Source organism: Arachis ipaensis, chromosome B8 (assembly GCF_059453495.1).
Source record: "Arachis ipaensis isolate K30076 ecotype BB chromosome B8, ASM5945349v1, whole genome shotgun sequence".
Taxonomy (NCBI): domain Eukaryota; kingdom Viridiplantae; phylum Streptophyta; class Magnoliopsida; order Fabales; family Fabaceae; genus Arachis; species Arachis ipaensis.
This window is the reverse complement of record NC_142443.1, coordinates 98610067-98628443: the sequence shown is the minus strand read 5'-3', so window position 1 is coordinate 98628443 and position 18377 is coordinate 98610067. Positions and strand designations below refer to the sequence as shown.

General features: G+C 34.6%; 1 non-coding gene across 1 annotated transcript; it reads right to left on the bottom strand.

The window, feature by feature from the left end:
- Positions 1 to 16898: 16898 nt before the first annotated feature.
- On the bottom strand, positions 16899 to 17007 carry LOC148548970 (small nucleolar RNA R71). Its single transcript, XR_015897923.1, has one exon. It is a non-coding gene; the product is annotated as a small nucleolar RNA R71 (small nucleolar RNA).
- Positions 17008 to 18377: the final 1370 nt, after the last annotated feature.

The following is an 18377-nucleotide window of genomic DNA, read 5'->3' as shown; positions in this document are numbered from 1 at the left end:
GAACTCGCCCATAGACGCGCGCGCGCACCAGGCGCTTACGCGCACCTTACGAAGTCACCCATGGACGCGTACGCGCGCTGTGCATGTACGCGTCGGTGCTGATATATGATTTTTTTTTAATAGAATACATGCCTAGCGATTTTGGAGAGTTTCCAAGCCCATTTGGAGTTGGGTTTTAGCGGGAAAAGGGCTAAAAAGACCAAGGAATGAAGGGGAGGCATCATAGAGATTCATACACCCACATTAGGCTAGTTTTAGTTTAGTTTTAGAGAGAGAAGCTCTCACTTCTCTCTAGAATTAGGAATAGGATTAGGTTTAGTTCTTAGATTTAGGTTTTAATTCATGTTCTATTCTACTCATTCTTCTTAATTCCTTGTTGTTACATTCATCATTCCTCTATTGTTGTTATTACTTTCTTCTACTTTGTTTGTAGATCAACTTTTGTTCATTCTATTTTCTTTTAATGCAATTTGAGGTAATTCATGTAGATCTTGTTTTCTTTGATTGTTGTTGTTGATTTCTTACATTCAATTATTGTGAGATTTTATTCTAGTTGTCAATTTAATATGCTTTTCTTTTGTGCCTTCCAAGTGTTTGATGAAATGCTTGGTTGGACTTTAGTGTAGATTTTATCCTTCTTGGCCTAGGTAGAGTAATTAGTGATGCTTGAGTTATTCAACTCCTTTGTTGATTGATAATTAGAAGTTGCTAATTGATTTGAATACCACTAACGCTAGTCTTTCCCTTGGGAGTTGGCTAGGACTTGTGGAATCAAGTTGATTCATCCACTTGACTTTCCTCCATGGTTAGAGGTTAACGAAGTGGTAGCAATGGACAATTTGTGGTCACAATTGAGGAGGATAACTAGGATAGGACTTCTAGTTCTCATATCTAGCCAAGAGCTTTGTTAGTTGTTAGTTTATTTTCTCTGCCATTTATATTTCTTGTCTAAAATCTCAAAACCCCAAACATACTCCATAACCAATAACAAGAACACTTCATTGCAATTTCTAGGGAGAACGACCCGAGATTCAATACTTCGGTTTATAAATTAGGGGTTTGTTTTAGTGACAAACAATCTTTTGTATGAAAGAATTGTTGTTTGGTTTAGAAACTATATTGCAACGAGCTTTCATTTGTGAATTCTAAACCATCAAAAGTCCTCTCATCAGGAACAAAGAGAAAATGAGAGAAAATTTTAGTGGATATAGTGGGATATTGTGTGTAGGAATAAAAATAAAGGTGAATTGGGTTTCAAAGATTTGAAAGCCTTTAATTTGGCTATGTTAAGAAAGTAGAGTTGGAGGATATTAAAAAAATTAATTCACTGGTGCATCAAGTTCTTAAATAATCCAAATATTTCTCCTTTTCTTCTTTCATGAATGCTAAAACTGGCCAAAACTCCTTTTGGACTTGAAGGAGCATTGTGGAAGGTAAGAACGTGATTGAAAGAGGCGCAAAATGGCAAATTTAAAATGGTGCTCAGGTCCAAATCTATAAGGATAATTGGGAGAATAATAAGGAGAGACTTTAGAGAAATACTATGAGTTCTTCAAATTAAAACCTAATTTGGGTTAACCAATTAATCCTTCCTAATTGTACATGGAACGAAAATCTAATTCACAACAATATAGCTCAAATAATTCTGCAAACTTTCTATAAGTCAAGGACCAAATTAACTTATATAGGGGAAGAAAAAAAAAAGATTCTTACTCACTAAATTCTAGTTATCAGATCAGCTTTCAATTTTTTCATCCTCCTTAGGAGTATCTTTCCAAAATTTTCCATTAGAAGGAGCTTTAGCGTTCAATTTGGGACCTCAAATGTCCAGTTAAGGTCAAACTCTTCCTCTGGAAAGCAGTTCATGATGGCATACTTGTCAGGAAAAAGATTCAAATCAAAATTCTAGCAACACTTATTCACTGACCTAGATGTGAAATTGAGGAAAAAATAGTCTTGCATTGTCTAATTAAATGCCCTCATTCAATTCAGGCTTGGTTTGAAATGGGAATTACTAATGCACCTGGAAACTTCGATGAGCTGTAGAAATGGTGGATCTTAAATACAAAGACAATGAGTGTTAATAATGATGGTAACCGCCGACGAAGCTTGACGGCAACAACACGCTAGCCCAAAATCTCAAAGTCTTTGAGAACAAAGACACCTCAAGCTCAGAAATAGTGCAAGTCGTTTCTAATGCCATGGACGAGTTTTTCAAGCTTCTCTAAGAGATTTCTTTTGTTTATTCTCATCTCAACATTTTTCCTTTATTTTCTTTTTAGATGATATGTGTTAATTATTTGGCATTAGCCACTTTTGTTTTGTTGTCTTTTTTAAGACCAACCATTTTATTATCAATTAATAAAGAATTTTTTTAAAAAAAATTAATGAAAAGCAACATACAACATGCATTTACACGTGTTTTCATCAGTTTCCAATACTATGTTTTTTTTATAGAAAAATGAGATACCATGCAAGGAGCTAAGTAGACCTATCAAATCTAGTGATATAGGTAATGCATGGAATAAACTTCATAGTAGCAAGCAATAGAATGAAAATAAAAGCCACTTGATCTCAGATAATATTTTAATTGCACATGACTATATGCATTGTCTTAAAAATAAGAGGCAAAGGATGGAGACTGAAATGGCTGTGAAATTAGATATGAGCAAGGCTTGTGATAGGGTGGAATGGCATTTTCTCTGGTTTATGTTATCTAAAATTGGTTTTGATGGTACTTTGATTGCTTGGAATCAAGAGTTAATCACAACTGTTTCTTATTCTGCCGTTGTGGAAGGTCAATCGTATGGTTTCTTTAAACTAAATAGAGGTATCCGTCAAGGAGTAGACCCTCTATCTCCGTATCTTTTTTTATTTTGTGCAGAAGGTCTCTCCTTCTTACTACACAAGGTAGAACAAAACAGTCTGATTCAAGGTATTCAAGTGTCAAGGAGATGTTCCAGAATCAATCATCTACTGTTTGTGGATGATTCAATTCTATTCTGTAAAGATTCTACGGACTTGTGTGAGAATATTTTGGAACTCTTACATACATATGAGGTATTTAGCGGACAAAAGGTGAGCCTCGAGAAATCCTCAGTCTTTTCCAATCGTAATACTTCGGATTTATTCAGGAATCAATGGGCAGCAACATTAAATATTAATCACATTGGGGCTACAGACAAATATTTGAGCCTTCCTTCTATTGTTAATAAATCTAAAAAAGCTACCTTCAACCTTATCAAGGAGAAGGTCAGGAAACAGATTCTAGGTTGGAAAGGAAAGCTATTATTGATAGGAGGTCGACATATTCTGCTCAAGGCAGTAGGAGAAGCAGTCTCTATATATGCACTTTGCTGTTTTAAGCTCCCCGATGCACTCGTCTCAAAAATTCATAGTATGCTCTCTCAATTCTGGTGGGGACAGCGAGGTACAGAAAGAAATATGGTGTAGATTAGCTGAAATACCATGACTAGACCTAAGAAAGAAGGAGGCTTGGGATCAAGGATCTTAGGGCTCAGAACCTAGCCTTATTGGGGTAGCAGTTTTGGAGAATAACAACACAACCAAATTCACTCATTTCTAGAGTTTTAAAAGAAAAGTATTATCGTTATTGTGATGCATTAAAAGCCGAAGTTGGAAACACACCTTCATGGGGGTGGCGCAGCTTGTTAGAGGGGCGCAAAGTGGTTGAGAAGGGGCTATCTTGGAGTGTTGGTACAGGCTCAGAAATTTGAATCTTTGAAGACCCATGGCTTCCACCTCCTTATCCTTTTTCTGTCCCTCCACAATCAGCTCATCAAGTTGCAAATCTAACAATTTTCTAGGTTAAGAATCTGATTAGTTCAACTGGCCAATGGAACATAAATATGATCCAACATATTTTTACCGAAGACATTAGTAGCAGAATTTTATCAGTATCAATTGAAGGAGATAGAGATAAAATTAAATGGGCCTTCCACAGATCAAACAAATACAATGTTGCTGTAGGCTACCTGATTGCTTACAACTTCTTTCATGAGCCCTTGGAACTTTGCCCTCCAATTCTGAGTCTGAGAGGTCTATGGGCGTCCTTGTGGAAGCTCTCAGTTCCTCACAAAATCCAAATCTTTCTCTGGAAAGCTATTGCCATGAACGTCTACTAGTCTCCGCTCTTCTCCATCGCCGATTTTCATCCACTAGTGAAAATTGTCCTTGCTGTAATGAAGAAGAAGAACCCAGCTTCATTGCCTAGTCAGATGCAGAGAAATTCATGAAATTTTGAGAAAATCTCAACTGAATTAGTGCTTACTTGGTTTGGATGTTCACGAATTCAGCTCATGGTGGATGATGGCAGTTCAAGCAAACAGCAGAACAGGAGGTGAATCTCTGCTACAACAGGTGGCGATAACTCTTTGGATGGCCTGGAAAGAACGGAATAGCTAGATTTTTTAGCACAAACGTCGCAGCGGAAGTGGTAGTTTCGGCAAGAAAGCTATACCAAGAATTGTAGGACCTTCCGCGTCAATCTCCTTCTTAGTGCTTATTACTAATGTTCACTTTTCCCTTTTGATTTCACATTTTGTTTGTTTCTGATATCTTTGGGAGATTTCCTTAACAAAGAAGATCTCCTTTTGCTTTGTTAAGTCCTCTAATATGGAGCTATAGACACTTGTCTCTTTCTATTTCTATTAATGAAATATTATTGACTTTGGATAAAAAAAAAGCAATAGAATGAAAATAATTTATGACATTAAGGTAATGCATCGATTTACTGTTTTTATCAAAAAAGCAACATAGTGTAAAATCATTTGTAATTTTAATTGATTATATCTCATAAATATGAAGGTTTGTAAGAATATGACAATAACAGTTTACTATTTAAGCTATCTTATATGCGTGTCTACGTATAAAATGTGTTTTAAAATCAGCATTAAACAAAAACTGAGACGTTTTTTGTTATGAATAAAAAGTTAAAAACAATTGTGGCAGTGGCAACGTATTTTAGAAAAAAAAAATAGTCATGCTTAGCACAACATTCAATTAATTTTGTTTAATTGAGACGATGATGAGAATGATAATGATGATGATGATGTACCTATATATGTTCAAGGTATTTAAAGTTCTTTTGCTATACTCACTAACTAAATTTGAGGTTCTCTTCGTGTGGCTACAGCGGAGGAGTCCCTTTTGGTGAACCTATCCAAAATAAGTCATTTCTTTAACAATGGATTTTTATCTTCTATATTCACAGGACGGATTAATGGGGGGCAAGTGGAGGCTTGGCTCCCTCAGCTTTCTTAAAAAAAAAAAAAGTATTAGTCAGAAGCCCAATTCAATCCAAATAAAATATAATAATTTTTAAATTTTTTTAAATTTCTAAAACTAATTCTCTTTCTTCACATTTCCTATTTTTTCCTAATCCTCCTGTTTTATCACGAGTCACGCAGCGTTCTTATTGGGTCATTTCACTGAGTCTCTAATAAAGTTTTCAATCATATTCATATCAATTAAAGTAAGCTATTTATTTTATTTTTCACTTCTTTTATATAATTACATAAAATTATTAATTAACAAAGTATATTTTTTTATTATGAAATAATATAATTTTATTTTTTTGTATTTACATAAACAAATTGTTGACCTATTTTTAAGATTTATTTTCTCTTATTTTTTTATTTTATTTTTTAATAAAATTGATAGTGATTTAGTGAAAAAATTATTATTATTGCTATTTAATTAATAAAATATAGTTAGACTTTGTTTATTCATGTAAGTATATAATTATTTGGGTTTTTTTTTTCAGGTAAAAAGAAACTAGAATATTTTATGATGAAAAAGCAAAGTAAAATTGATGCAATTTTTAAGAGAAAAGTTACTGATAATGTTGGAGTTCAAACAAGTCAACTCTCTAATCTTATTTCACAAGAAGGTCAAGTAAGTGAGCTCGCTAATCTTACTCAAAATATACATCAACATGAAACCAAAGTACCAAGATTAGAAAGAGATGTTGATATCTCTTTACTAGAAAGGGATCCAGGAAAGCGACGTCTAATTTGGCAGTATAATGTCAATGAACGTGATAAGATTCGTAGAGCATACATAATAGCTGGGTCATACCAACCAACAAATATTATCTATCCAGCTTCTGGTAATAACAATCACCGTCGATATTTTCAATCTTCTTGGTTTAAGAAATTTTTAAGTTGGTTAGAATATTCACCAGAAAAAGATGCTAGTCATGATCTTTGTCAAGCTTTACAATGAAAAAATCAAGACATATTGAATGCTTTAACTCTGGTTTCTACTACAAAGACTTTAATCCAAAGAATGAGAGAATCAAGTTGGGAGGCTTTCATAAAAGAAGTTATATTATTTTGTGAGAAATATGAAGTTGAGGTTCTTGATATGAATGCATTGCATATTCCTAGAAGAGGCCCAACTTGTAAAATTGTTGATCAAATTTCAGTGGAGCATCATTACCGTGTTAATTTATTTCTGGCTGTAATTGATACACAATTGCAAGAGTTTAATGGAAGATTCAATGATAATATGGTGGAATTGCTTACTTTAAGTTCAACTTTAGATCCTAGAGATAATTATAAGTTCTTCAGTGTCAACAAAGTATGTGAATTAGTAGAACGGTTTTATCCAGGTGACTTCAGTGACCAAGAGAAATTTCACATTAGAATGCAAGCTCAACATTATGAACTTGATGTTCCTAATCATGTTGAATCAACTAACTTGTGCATAATTTCGGAGTTATGTCAAGGATTAACGAAGACAGAAAAGTCTTTAACATATCCTTTGATTGATCGTTTGATTCGCTTGGTATTAACTCTCCCTGTTTCAACTGCTACAACTGAAAGATCTTTTTCAGCTATGAATATTGGGAAGAATAGACTCAGAAACAAAATGGAAGATGAATTGCTTACTAATTGTCTTTTGATTTACATTGAGAAGAAGATTGCTGAAAGATTTGACATAGATTCTATTATCGGTGAATTTTATGATATGAAGAATCGACGTGTACTACTTCGTTAGTAAAATGTACACTTTTTTTATACTTTAAATATATATTCTCTATCAGTATATTTTTGTAATGCATTTTACATTATAATTTATTTGCATATATTTTTTTATATTATATATAATATTAGTTCCCCCATAATAATATTTCTGGATCCATTTTGTGTATATATATATATATATATATTATGAATATGGCTAACAGGGATTAAGGATACAAGCAACAATCCCAAAAACATCAATTAAGAAACAATATAATATACTAAGAATCAGAGTATGTAATCCGTGACAAATTTTCATAAGTTGCAAGCAACAAAATTAAAATGAGTACAACAAATGAGATTCAATGAAGATGGTATTTAGAATATAAAGCTTATTTATCTACCTATGCTTTGTTTTGGAAATAACAACATAGTATTAAATTTTAGTGTCACATATATAATACATAACAAACTGAATAGTTGCAAAAACAAAATGAAACGGGTACTATGAATGAAGTTCAATGAAGATGGTTTGTAAAAAATATTTTTTTATCGTATAAAATAATTTATGGTTGTCACAGAAATATTGAATTTATATCTTCAATAGACTCTTAATTTTCATTGCAGAGATCAAATACAAAAATTAACAACTTGAGCCATCACTACAACTTTGATGCAAAAATGAGGATTTGCTCTTAATTTTTTTTTCTTTTTCCATTTTTTTTTTCGATATAATAATCTTTTTACAATAGTTGCAAGTGGAAACCAAAGTGGGTTCTAATGTTTTCCAAAGAAATGTTTAACATCAAACAACAAAAAATCTCAAATGTCCAAGAAAATGCTAACACTTGTACCTTAACGTTTGAAATCTCTTTTACAAAAATCATAAACGCTTGCAAAAAACTATAAAAATATAGCTGAGAAGGAAAAACACACAAATTAGCTTTCAGGAACCCATAAATAGAGCAGTATTATATAACAACTGGAACCAAAACAAGATTCATATTCAGCACTCTTTCTATATACATTAATACGATAGGTACACACAATTCAAGTTCAACATCAAAAATATTTTCAGGAACTCGTTTTTCTTTTCTTTTGATTCTTCATAGAAAGTAATCTTGCAAATATCAAATAAATTAAGAAATTTTATTTTGACATTTAAGAATCCTTTTCTCCTTTTAACTCCAAAACAAAAAGAAAAAAGAATTATAATCTTCCAGGATATAAAGAAGGGTCATATATAGTCCCAAAGTGATTGATCATCAAACATATCTTGATTTAATAATTTAAAATTAAATGGAAGCTCATCATCATGTAAATATCAATTATATGCTAGATATACATCGAAATCAGCCACTAAAATTAGTCATTAATATGAAATATATGTTAAAAAAAATATAAATTAAAAAAAAATTAAATAACACAATTTTATATATAATTATATTGGTGACTGAATTTAGTATATAAATAGTATTTTTATATAAATATATAGACTTAGTTTACTCACAATTTAGGGATGTAAGTTTTGGAAGAATTCAATTAAAAAAATATTTTATAATTAATAAAAATATTTTTTGTTTATTTTTTATTAATAAAATTAAATAAAATGTAATATTTATTTTAATAATTTCTTATCATTAAAAAAGTAACTTAATTTAAAAAAAGAATAAATATAAAATAAAAATAAAAATTAAACAAATATAAAAATAATATTTAATTAAATATTTTAGATTATATATATTAATTAAAAATATAATATATGGTTACGTAATATATTAAAAGAAAACGTAATAAATAACAAGAAGTAGTTTGGTTTATAAAGTAGTAGCCAAATTATTTTCCATTCCTCAAGCTCTCATACAAAATTTTTAAATAGGCACAAACACTCATATTGGCGTTTATAAACAAGACAATTAGTCTAATGAAAATGCTAAAACATCTTTTTATGATTATCTTTGTTTAAAAAATATAACTTATTTATTTGGCTATATTTTAAATAAAAGTAACACTTTTATAACATATGAAAATCAAGTCTTATAATTTACCATTCAATAATTAAAATAAAATATCTTCCTATAATGACAATAATAAAACCATCATTGAATAGCCACCAATAAACAAAAGCATGAATCAAAGTATAATGGCGGCAAACTTTATTACAGACTATCAACAAGGCAACAATAGAGATAAAACAAGAGAGTACCAAGCTATAAAGCAAATTTTTTTTTATTTAAATATATAATTCTCAAAAAGCGATCGTTGTTTCAAGAATATACCAGAAATAATTACTTCTCTCTGTTATCTCTTTCCCACATTTTAACATAATGTAGAATTTGTATAATCATTCCACCCGCAATTTAAAACAGTTAGTAACTCTATCGATGAGTAACATTTTCAAAATGAAAAATGTTTTTGAATAATAAGAGTACCATCGGTTTGTATTTTTACCTTTTTGTTCTTTATTTTTAATATTTTTTATTTTTTAAATTTTTTAAAATAATAAATTTTTTTTATTTTTTATTTTATTTTTATTTTTTTCACAAAATCTAAAAAAAAAATACTGAAAAAAAAATACAAACCAAACATACTGTGAATAATTGGTGATGGATAAAAATATAATATTCTTTATTTTTATTATCTATTTAATATATTTATTTAATATATAATCTATCTATCTTCCTATATATAATAGGAGAGCATTAGATGATTAAGTATTTGACAAGTGGAGCAGTTATTTGCTTGACTAGGAGTGTTCATGGTTCAGTTTTTTCATAAACTGAACTGAAACTGCACTAAATCATTTTAAATGGCTTAGAAACTGAACCAAACTACTTTGTCAAATAAGAAACTAGTTTTAAACCAGTTTACAATACAGTGCACCAGTTTAAACCAGTTCATAAAAATAAAACCAGTTTTAATAGAAAAAAACCAGTTTAAACTGGTTTATAGGCTAAAACTAGTTTTAACTTTTAACATATATAAAATTAATTTTTACATTTTCTCTCTCTCCCCCTCTCTCTCTCCTTCTTTCTCTCTCTATCCCTCTCTCTCTCCTCCCCCTCTCTTTCTCTCTCTCTCTCTCTCTTCTTCTCTCCCTCTCTCCCCCTCCTCTCTCTCTCCCACTCCCTCTCCTTCTCTCCCTCTCTCTCCCCCTCCTCTCTCTATCTCCCTTCTCTCCCTCTCTCTCCTTCCCCTCTTCCTCCCTCTCTTCTTCTCTCCCTCTCTCCTCCTCCTTTCTCTCTCTCTCCCTCCTCTCTCTCTTTTTCTTTTCTCTCTCTCTCCCCCTTCCCATCTTTCTCCCCTCCCCTCTCTTTGTCTTTCTCTCTCCCCTTCTTCTTCTTCTCTCTCTCTCTCTCCTTTTCTCCCTCTCTATCACTTTCTCTCATTCTCTCTCTCTCTCTCCCATATCCCTCTCTCTCTCTCTCTCTTTCTCCATCTTCTCCTTTTCTCTCCCCATCCTCTCTCTTTCTCTCTCCCTCTCTCTCTCTTAACATATATAAAATTGAATTTTATATTCTCTTTCTTACCCTCTCTCTCTTTCTCTCCCTCTCTCTCCCTCCTCTCTCTCTCTTTTTCTCTTTCTCCCTTTTTCTCTTTTCTTCCCCTCTTCCTCTTTTTCTCCTCTTCTCTCCCTCCCTCTCTCTCTCTCTCTCTTCTTCCCTCTCTTTCTCTCTCTCCTTCCCCTCTCACTCTTCCTCTTCTCTCTCTCTCTCCCCCTCTTTCTCCCCTTTCCCTCTCTTTGCCTTTCTCTCTCTCTCCCTTTTTCTTTTCTCTTTCTCTCCCTCTCTCTTCTTATCTTCCTCTCTCTTCCCCTCCTATCTCTCTCACCTACCCCTTTTTCTCCCCCTCCCCTTTCTTTCTCTCTCCCTTTTCTCCCTCTATGCCTTTCTCTCACTCTCTCCCCATCCCTCTTACTCTCTATCTCTTTCTCCTTCTCTCTCCTTGCCTCTTCCCCTCCTCTCTCTCTCTCTCTCTCTTTCTCTCACTTTCTCTCCCTCTCTCTTCCTCTTTCTTTTTTTTGCACTCTTTCTCTCCCTTCTCTCTCTCCTCCTCATCTCTCTCTCTTTTTTTATCTCTCCTTCTTCCCTCTTTTTTCTCTTTTCTCTCTCCCTCCTTCTCATTCTTGTTTTGGAAAAAAGAAGAAGAGAGAGAGAAGAGAGATATAGAGTGAGAGAAGGTTAAGAGAGAAAGAGAAAAGAGAGAAAGAAAGGGAAGAAAGAGGAGAAAGAGAGAGAGGAGGGAGAAGAAAGAGAGAGAAGAGGAGAGAGAAAGAAGGAAAGGGAAGAGAGAGAAAGAGAAATAGGAGAGAGAAAAAGAAAAAAGGGAAAAAGAGAGAGAAAGAGGAAGAGAGAAGGGAGGGAGAGAGAGAGAAGGGAGAGGAGAGAGAGAAACAGAAGGAGAGAGAGAGAAAAAAGAAGGAGAGAGAAAGAGAGAAGGGGGAAGGGAGAGAGGGAGAGAAAATGGAGAGAGAGAGAGAAGAGGGAAAGAAAGAGGAGAAGGAGAGAAAGAGAGAGAGGAAGAAAGAGGGGGGAGAGAGAGAGAAAGAAAAGGGGAGAGCAAGGAAAAAGAGGGAGAGAGAGAGAGAGAGGAAGGAAGGGAGAGAGAGAGGGAGAGGAGGGAAAAGATAGAGAGAGAGAGAGAGAGAGAGAGAGAGAGAGATAGAGAGAGAAGGGGGAAGGGAGGGGGAGCGAAGGAGATGGGAGAAAAAAGAAAGAGAGGGAGAGAGAGGGAGAGGAAATGGAGAGAGAGAGAGAGGAGGGGAAGAAAGAGGAGAATGAGAGAGAGAGAGAGAGGAAGAAAGAGGGGGGAGAGAGAGGAGGGAGAGAGAGAGAGAGGAAGAGAGAAGGGAGGAGAGAGAGAGGAATGAAGGGGGAGAGAGAGGAAAAGGAGGAAAAGGAGAGAGAGAGACGAAGAGAGAAGGGAGCGAGAGAGAGAGGAGGGAGAGGAGAGAGAGAAAGAAAGGGGAAGAGAGAGGGAAAGGAGGGAGAGAGAGGAGAGGGAGAAAGAGGAGAGAGAGGAGGGGAGGGGGAGAGAGAGAGAGAGAGAGAGAGAGAGAGAGAAGGGAGAGAAGGAAGAAAGGGGAAAGAGAGAGAGAAGGGAGAGAGGAGGGAAGAAAGAGGAGAGAGAAGAAGGGGAGAGAGAGAGAGAAAGAGTATGTAAAAACTAATTTTAGAGTTTAAATAAAACCAGTTTTAATTTGGTTTAAAACTAAACTGAACCATAAAAACTGATTTTTAATAAACTGGTTTTCATAAAAACTATAGTTTCAGTTCAGTTTTTTATTTAAAAAAACTGGTTTATTTAAAACAGTTTCAGTTCAGTTTCAATTCAGTTCAGTGAAACCATCTTTTTTGCACACCCCTATGCTTGACAAATGTTAATGGCCAATACATGTCAAGTGGCAGTAGCATACTCTTGGCAAATGTATAATATAAAAATAAAAAATTCAATTTCAAATAAAATAATAAGTGAGACATCAATATAAATAAAGTTGTTTGATGCAAACCCATATTTTTCCCCGGTCTTTAAAATATTTTGTTCCCATCTCTTGAAAAATAGAAATAGTTTCATCTCTCTCTTTGGTACAAATCACAAAAAATAGCTGAATGTTATGATTACCTATGTGATGTCAATGCAAAAAAACTAACATGGAATTTTAAGATATACGTGGTAAGACTCTGGGAGAGTCCTAGTGATGAGCGGATAATTTATACGCTTTTTGACATTATTTTTAGTATGTTTTTAGTAGGATCTAGTTACTTTTAGGGATGTTTTCATTAGTTTTTATGTTAAATTCACATTTCTGGACTTTACTATGAGTTTGTGTGTTTTTCTGTGATTTCAGGTATTTTCTGGCTGAAATTGAGGGACTTGAGCAGAAATCAGATTCAGAGGTTGAAAAAGGACTGCTGATGCTGTTGGATTCTGACCTCCCTGCACTCAAAGTGGATTTTCTGGAGCTACAGAACTCGAAATGGCGCGCTTCTAATTGCGTTGGAAAGTAGACATCCAGGGCTTTCCAGAAATATATAATAGTCCATACTTTGGCCAAGAATAGACGACGTAAAGTGGCGTTCAACGCCAGCTTTCTACCCAACTCTGGCGTCCAGCGCCAGAAAAGGATCCAAAACCAGAGTTGAACGCCAGAAATGGATCAAAACCTGGCGTTCAACTCCACAAAGGACCTCTACATGTGCAACACTCAGGCTCAGCCCAAACACACACCAAGTGGGCCCAGGAAGTGGATTTATACATCAATTACTTACTCATGTAAACCCTAGTAGCTAGTTTATTATAAATAGGACCTTTTACTATTGTATTAGGCATCTTTGATCAGTCGTATGCTATCTTAGATCACGTTTGAGGGCTGGCCATCTCGGCCATGCCTGGACTTTCACTTATGTATTTTCAACGGTAGAGTTTTTACACCCCATAGATTAAGGTGTGGAGCTCTGCTGTTCCTCAAAGATTAATGCAAGTACTACTGTTTTCTATTCAATTCATCTTATTTCGCTTCTAAGATATCCATTCGCACCCAAGAACGTGATGAAGGTGATGATTATGTGTGACGCTCATCACCATTCTCCCCTATGAACACGTGCCTGACAAACACTTCCGTTCTACATGAAATAAGCTAGAATGAATATCTCTTAGATCTCTTAACCAGAATCTTCGTGGTGTAAGCTAGAATGATGGCGGCATTCAAGAGAATCCAGAAAGTCTAAACCTTGTCTGTGGTATTCTGAGTAGGATTCAATGAATGAATGACTGTGACGAGCTCCGAACTCGCGATTGCAGGGCGTTAGTGACAGACGCAAAAGGATAGTAAATCCTATTCCAGCATGATCGAGAACCGACAGATGAATAGCTGTGCCGTGACAGGGTGCGTGAGCATATTATTCACTGAGAGGATAAGATGAAGCCATTGACAAGGGTGATGCCTCCAGACGATTAGCCGTGCCGTGACAGGGCATTGGATCATTTTCCCGAGAGATGACCGAAAGTAGCCATTGACAGTGGTGATGTATCACATAAAGCCAGCCATGGAAAGGAGTAAGACTGATTGGATGAAGATAGCAGGAAAGTAGAGGTTTAGAGGAATGAAAAGCATCTCCATTCGCTTATCTGAAATTCCTACCAATGATTTACATAAGTACCTCTATCCCTATTCTATTATTTATTATTCGAAAACCCATTACTGTTTGATATCCGCCTGACTGAGATTTTCAAGGTGACCATAGCTTGCTTCATACCAACAATCTCCGTGGGATTCGACCCTTACTCACGTAAGGTATTACTTGGACGACCCAGTACACTTGCTGGTTAGTTGCATCGAAGTTGTGAACCATGGTATTGGCACCATGTTCTTGGCGCCATTGCCAGGGAAAGAAAGAGCCATGAATTCTACATAATCAAAGCGTAATCACGATTGCGCGTACCAAGTTGCTCACGTTGCCAGGGATTGTTTGAGCCTGGACATCACAATTTCTTGCACCAAGTTTTTGGCACCGTTGCCGGGGATTGTTCGAGTTTGGACAACTAACGGTTCATCTTGTTGCTCAAATTAGGTAATTTTCTTTTTGTTTTCTTTTCAAAAATTTTTCAAAAATCTTTAAAAAATTTTCTCATCTGTTTTCGAAAAAAAAAATGTTTTCAAAAAAATTTTTATTCAAAATTTTTAAGAATGAATTCTAGTGTTTCATGAAGCATGTTGAAGCCTGGCTGGCTGTAAAGCCATGTCTATTCCTTTGGGAATGAGTATGTCAGGCATGTCATATATGAATTACATGCTGAAGCTTGGCTAGCCATTGGCCATGTCTAGTGTTTTGGACCGGAGCTTTCATTGAAGGCTTGGCTGGCTAGTGAGCCATGTCTAATTCCTGGACTGAAGCTTTATACTAAGAATGCAAGGTTCCTGGAATTCATATTAAAAATTTTGGAATCCTTATTTTCCTTTTTCAATTAATTTTCGAAAAATATGAAATAAAAACCCAAAAAAATTAGAAAATCATAAAAATCAAAAATATTTTTCTGTTTCTTGTTTGAGTCTTGAGTCATGTTATAAGTTTGGTGTCAATTGCATGTGCATCTTGCATTTTTCGAAAATTCTCATGCATTCATGGTGTTCTTCATGATCTTCAAGTTGTTCTTGGTAAGTCTTCTTGTTTGATCTTGATGATTTTTTGTTTTGTGTCTTTTCTTGTTTTTCATATGCATTCTTGAATTCTTAGTGTCTAAGCATTAAAGAATTCTAAGTTTGGTGTCTTGCATGATTTCTTTGCATTAAAAATTTTTCAAAATTGTGTCTATGATGTTCATCTTGACATTCATAGTGTTCTTGGTGTTCATCTTGACATTCATAGCATTCTTGCATGCATTCATTGTTTTGATCTAAAAATTTTATGCATTGCATAATTTTCATGTTTTTCATAAAAATTTCAAAAATCAAAAAAATATCTTTCCCTTTTTCTCTCATCAAATTCGAAAATTTGAGTTGACTTTTTTAAAAATTTTTAAAATCAAGTTGTTTCCTATGAGTCAAATCAAATTTTCAATTTGAAAATCTTATCTTTTTCAAAATCTTTTTCAAAAATCAAATCTTTTTCAAAATTCTTAGTTATTTTCGAAAATTTCAAAAATATTTTTCAAAAATCTTTTTCTTATTTTTATATCAAATTTTCGAAAATAACATAATCAATTAATGTTTTGATTCAAAAATTTGAAGTTTGTTACTTGCTTGTTAAGAAAGATTCAAACTTTAAGTTCTAGAATCATATCTTGTGATTTCTTATGAATCAAGTCATTAATTGAGATTTTAAAAATCAAATCTTTTTTCAAAATTAGTTTCTAAAATATCTTCTTGTCTTATCTTTTTCAAAAATATCTTTTCAAAATATCTTTTCTAACTTCCTAACTTCTTATCTTCTCAAAATTTGTTTCAACTAACTAACTAACTTTTTGTTTGTTTCTTAACTTTTTCAAAACTACCTAACTAACTCTCTCTCTCTAATTTTTGAAAATATCTTCCCTCTTTTTCAAAAATTTCTTTTTAATTAACTAATTATTTTTATTTTTATTTTTGATTTCAAAAATTTTCGAAAATTACTAACAATTTTCAAAAACCATTTTCGAAAATTACTAACTCTTTTTCAAAATAATTTTCGAAAATTATCCCTCCCCCATCTCATTCTATTTATTCATTCATATCCTAACATCTCATCTCACATCTCTGCCATCCTCACAGTTGTGTTTCTTCCATTATATTACATTCTTTGTCTCCCCCTCTTCTTCTACTCACACAGGGATCCCTATACTGTGGTATAAAGGATCTCTATTATTATTATTATTTTTCTGTGCCTTCTTCTTTGTCATATGAGCAAGAGCAAGGATAAGAACATTCTTGTGGAAGCAGATCCAGAACCTGAGAGGACTCTGAAGAGAAAATTAAGAGAAGCTAAATTACAACAATCCAGAGAAAACCTTTCAGAAATTTTCGAACAGGAAGAGGAGATGGCAGCCGAAAATAATAATAATGTAAGGAAGATGCTTGGTGACTTTACTGCACCTAATTCCAATTTACATGGAAGAAGCATCTCCATTCCTGCCATTGGAGCAAACAACTTTGAGCTGAAACCTCAATTAGTTTCTCTGATGCAGCAGAACTGCAAGTTTCATGGACTTCCATCTGAAGATCCTTTTCAGTTCTTAACTGAATTCTTGCAGATATGTGATACTGTTAAGACTAATGGAGTAGATCCTGAAGTCTACAGGCTCATGCTTTTCCCTTTTGCTGTAAGAGACAGAGCTAGATTATGGTTGGATTCTCAACCCAAAGACAGCCTGAACTCTTGGGATAAGCTGGTCACAGCTTTCTTAGCCAAGTACTTTCCTCCTCAAAAGCTGAGCAAGCTTAGAGCTGATGTTCAAACCTTCAGACAGAAAGAAGGTGAATCCCTCTATGAAGCTTGGGAAAGATACAAACAGTTGACTAAAAAGTGTCCTTCTGACATGATTTCAGAATGGACCATCCTGGATATATTCTATGATGGTTTATCTGAGCTATCAAAGATGTCACTGGACACTTCTGCAGGTGGATCCATTCACCTAAAGAAAACGCCTGCAGAAGCTTAAGAACTCATTGACATGGTTGCTAATAACCAGTTCATGTACACTTCTGAAAGGAATCTTGTGAGCAATGGGACGCCTATGAAGAAGGGAGTTCTTGAAGTTGATACTCTGAATGCCATATTGGCTCAGAATAAAATATTGACTCAGCAAGTCAATATGATCTCTCAGAGTCTGCATGGAATGCAAGCTGCATCCAACAGTACTCAAGAGATTGTTGGTTTGAATCCCACTAACCAGCAAGTGCACTGGGTCGTCCAAGTAATACCTCACGTGAGTAAGGGTCGAATCCCACGGAGATTGTTGGTTTGAAGCAATCTATGGTTATCTTGTAAATCTTAGTCAGGAAGTCAATTATGTTTATCAGTTGAATTGTGAATAACCAAGAGAGCATGAATTAAAGGTTACTTGTTATGCAGTAATGGAGAATATGTTGGAGTTTTGGAGATGCTTTGTCTTCTGAATCTCTGCTTTCCTCTGTCTTCTTGTTCACGCACGCACGTCCTCCTATGGCAAGCTGTGTGTTGGTGGATCACCATTGTCAATGGCTACCTTCCTTCCTTCCAGTGAAAACTACGCTCACGCGCTCTGTCACAGCACGGCTAATCACCGGTTGGTTCTCGATCCGGTTGGAATAGGATTTACTATCCTTTTGCGTCTGTCACTAACGCCCAGCCTTCAGGAGTTTGAAGCTCGTCACAGTCATTCAATCCTTGAATCCTACTCGGAATACCACAGACAAGGTTTAGACTTTCCGGATTCTCATGAATGCCGCCATCAGTTCTAGCTTATACCACGGAGATTTTGATTAAAGAATCTAAGAGATACTCATTCAATCGGACATAGAACGGAGGTAGTTGTCAGGCACACGTTCAGGATTTGAAGAAGGTGATGAATGTCACGGATCATCACCTTCATCACAGTTAAGCGTGAATGAACATTTTAGATAGGAACAAGCGTGTTTGAATGGAAAACAGAAATACTTGCACTAATTCATCGAGACACAGCAGAGCTCCTCACCCCCAACAATGGGGTTTAGAGACTCATGCCGTCAGAGAATACAAAATTTTGATCTAAAATGTCATGAGGTACAAAATAAGTCTCTAAAAGTTGTTTAAATACTAAACTAGTAGCCTAGGGTTACAAAATATGAGTAGACTATGATGGATGATGCAGAAATCCACTTCTGGGGCCCACTTGGTGTGTGCTGGGCTGAGACTTAAGCAATTCATGTGCAGAGGCCATTTGTGGAGTATAACG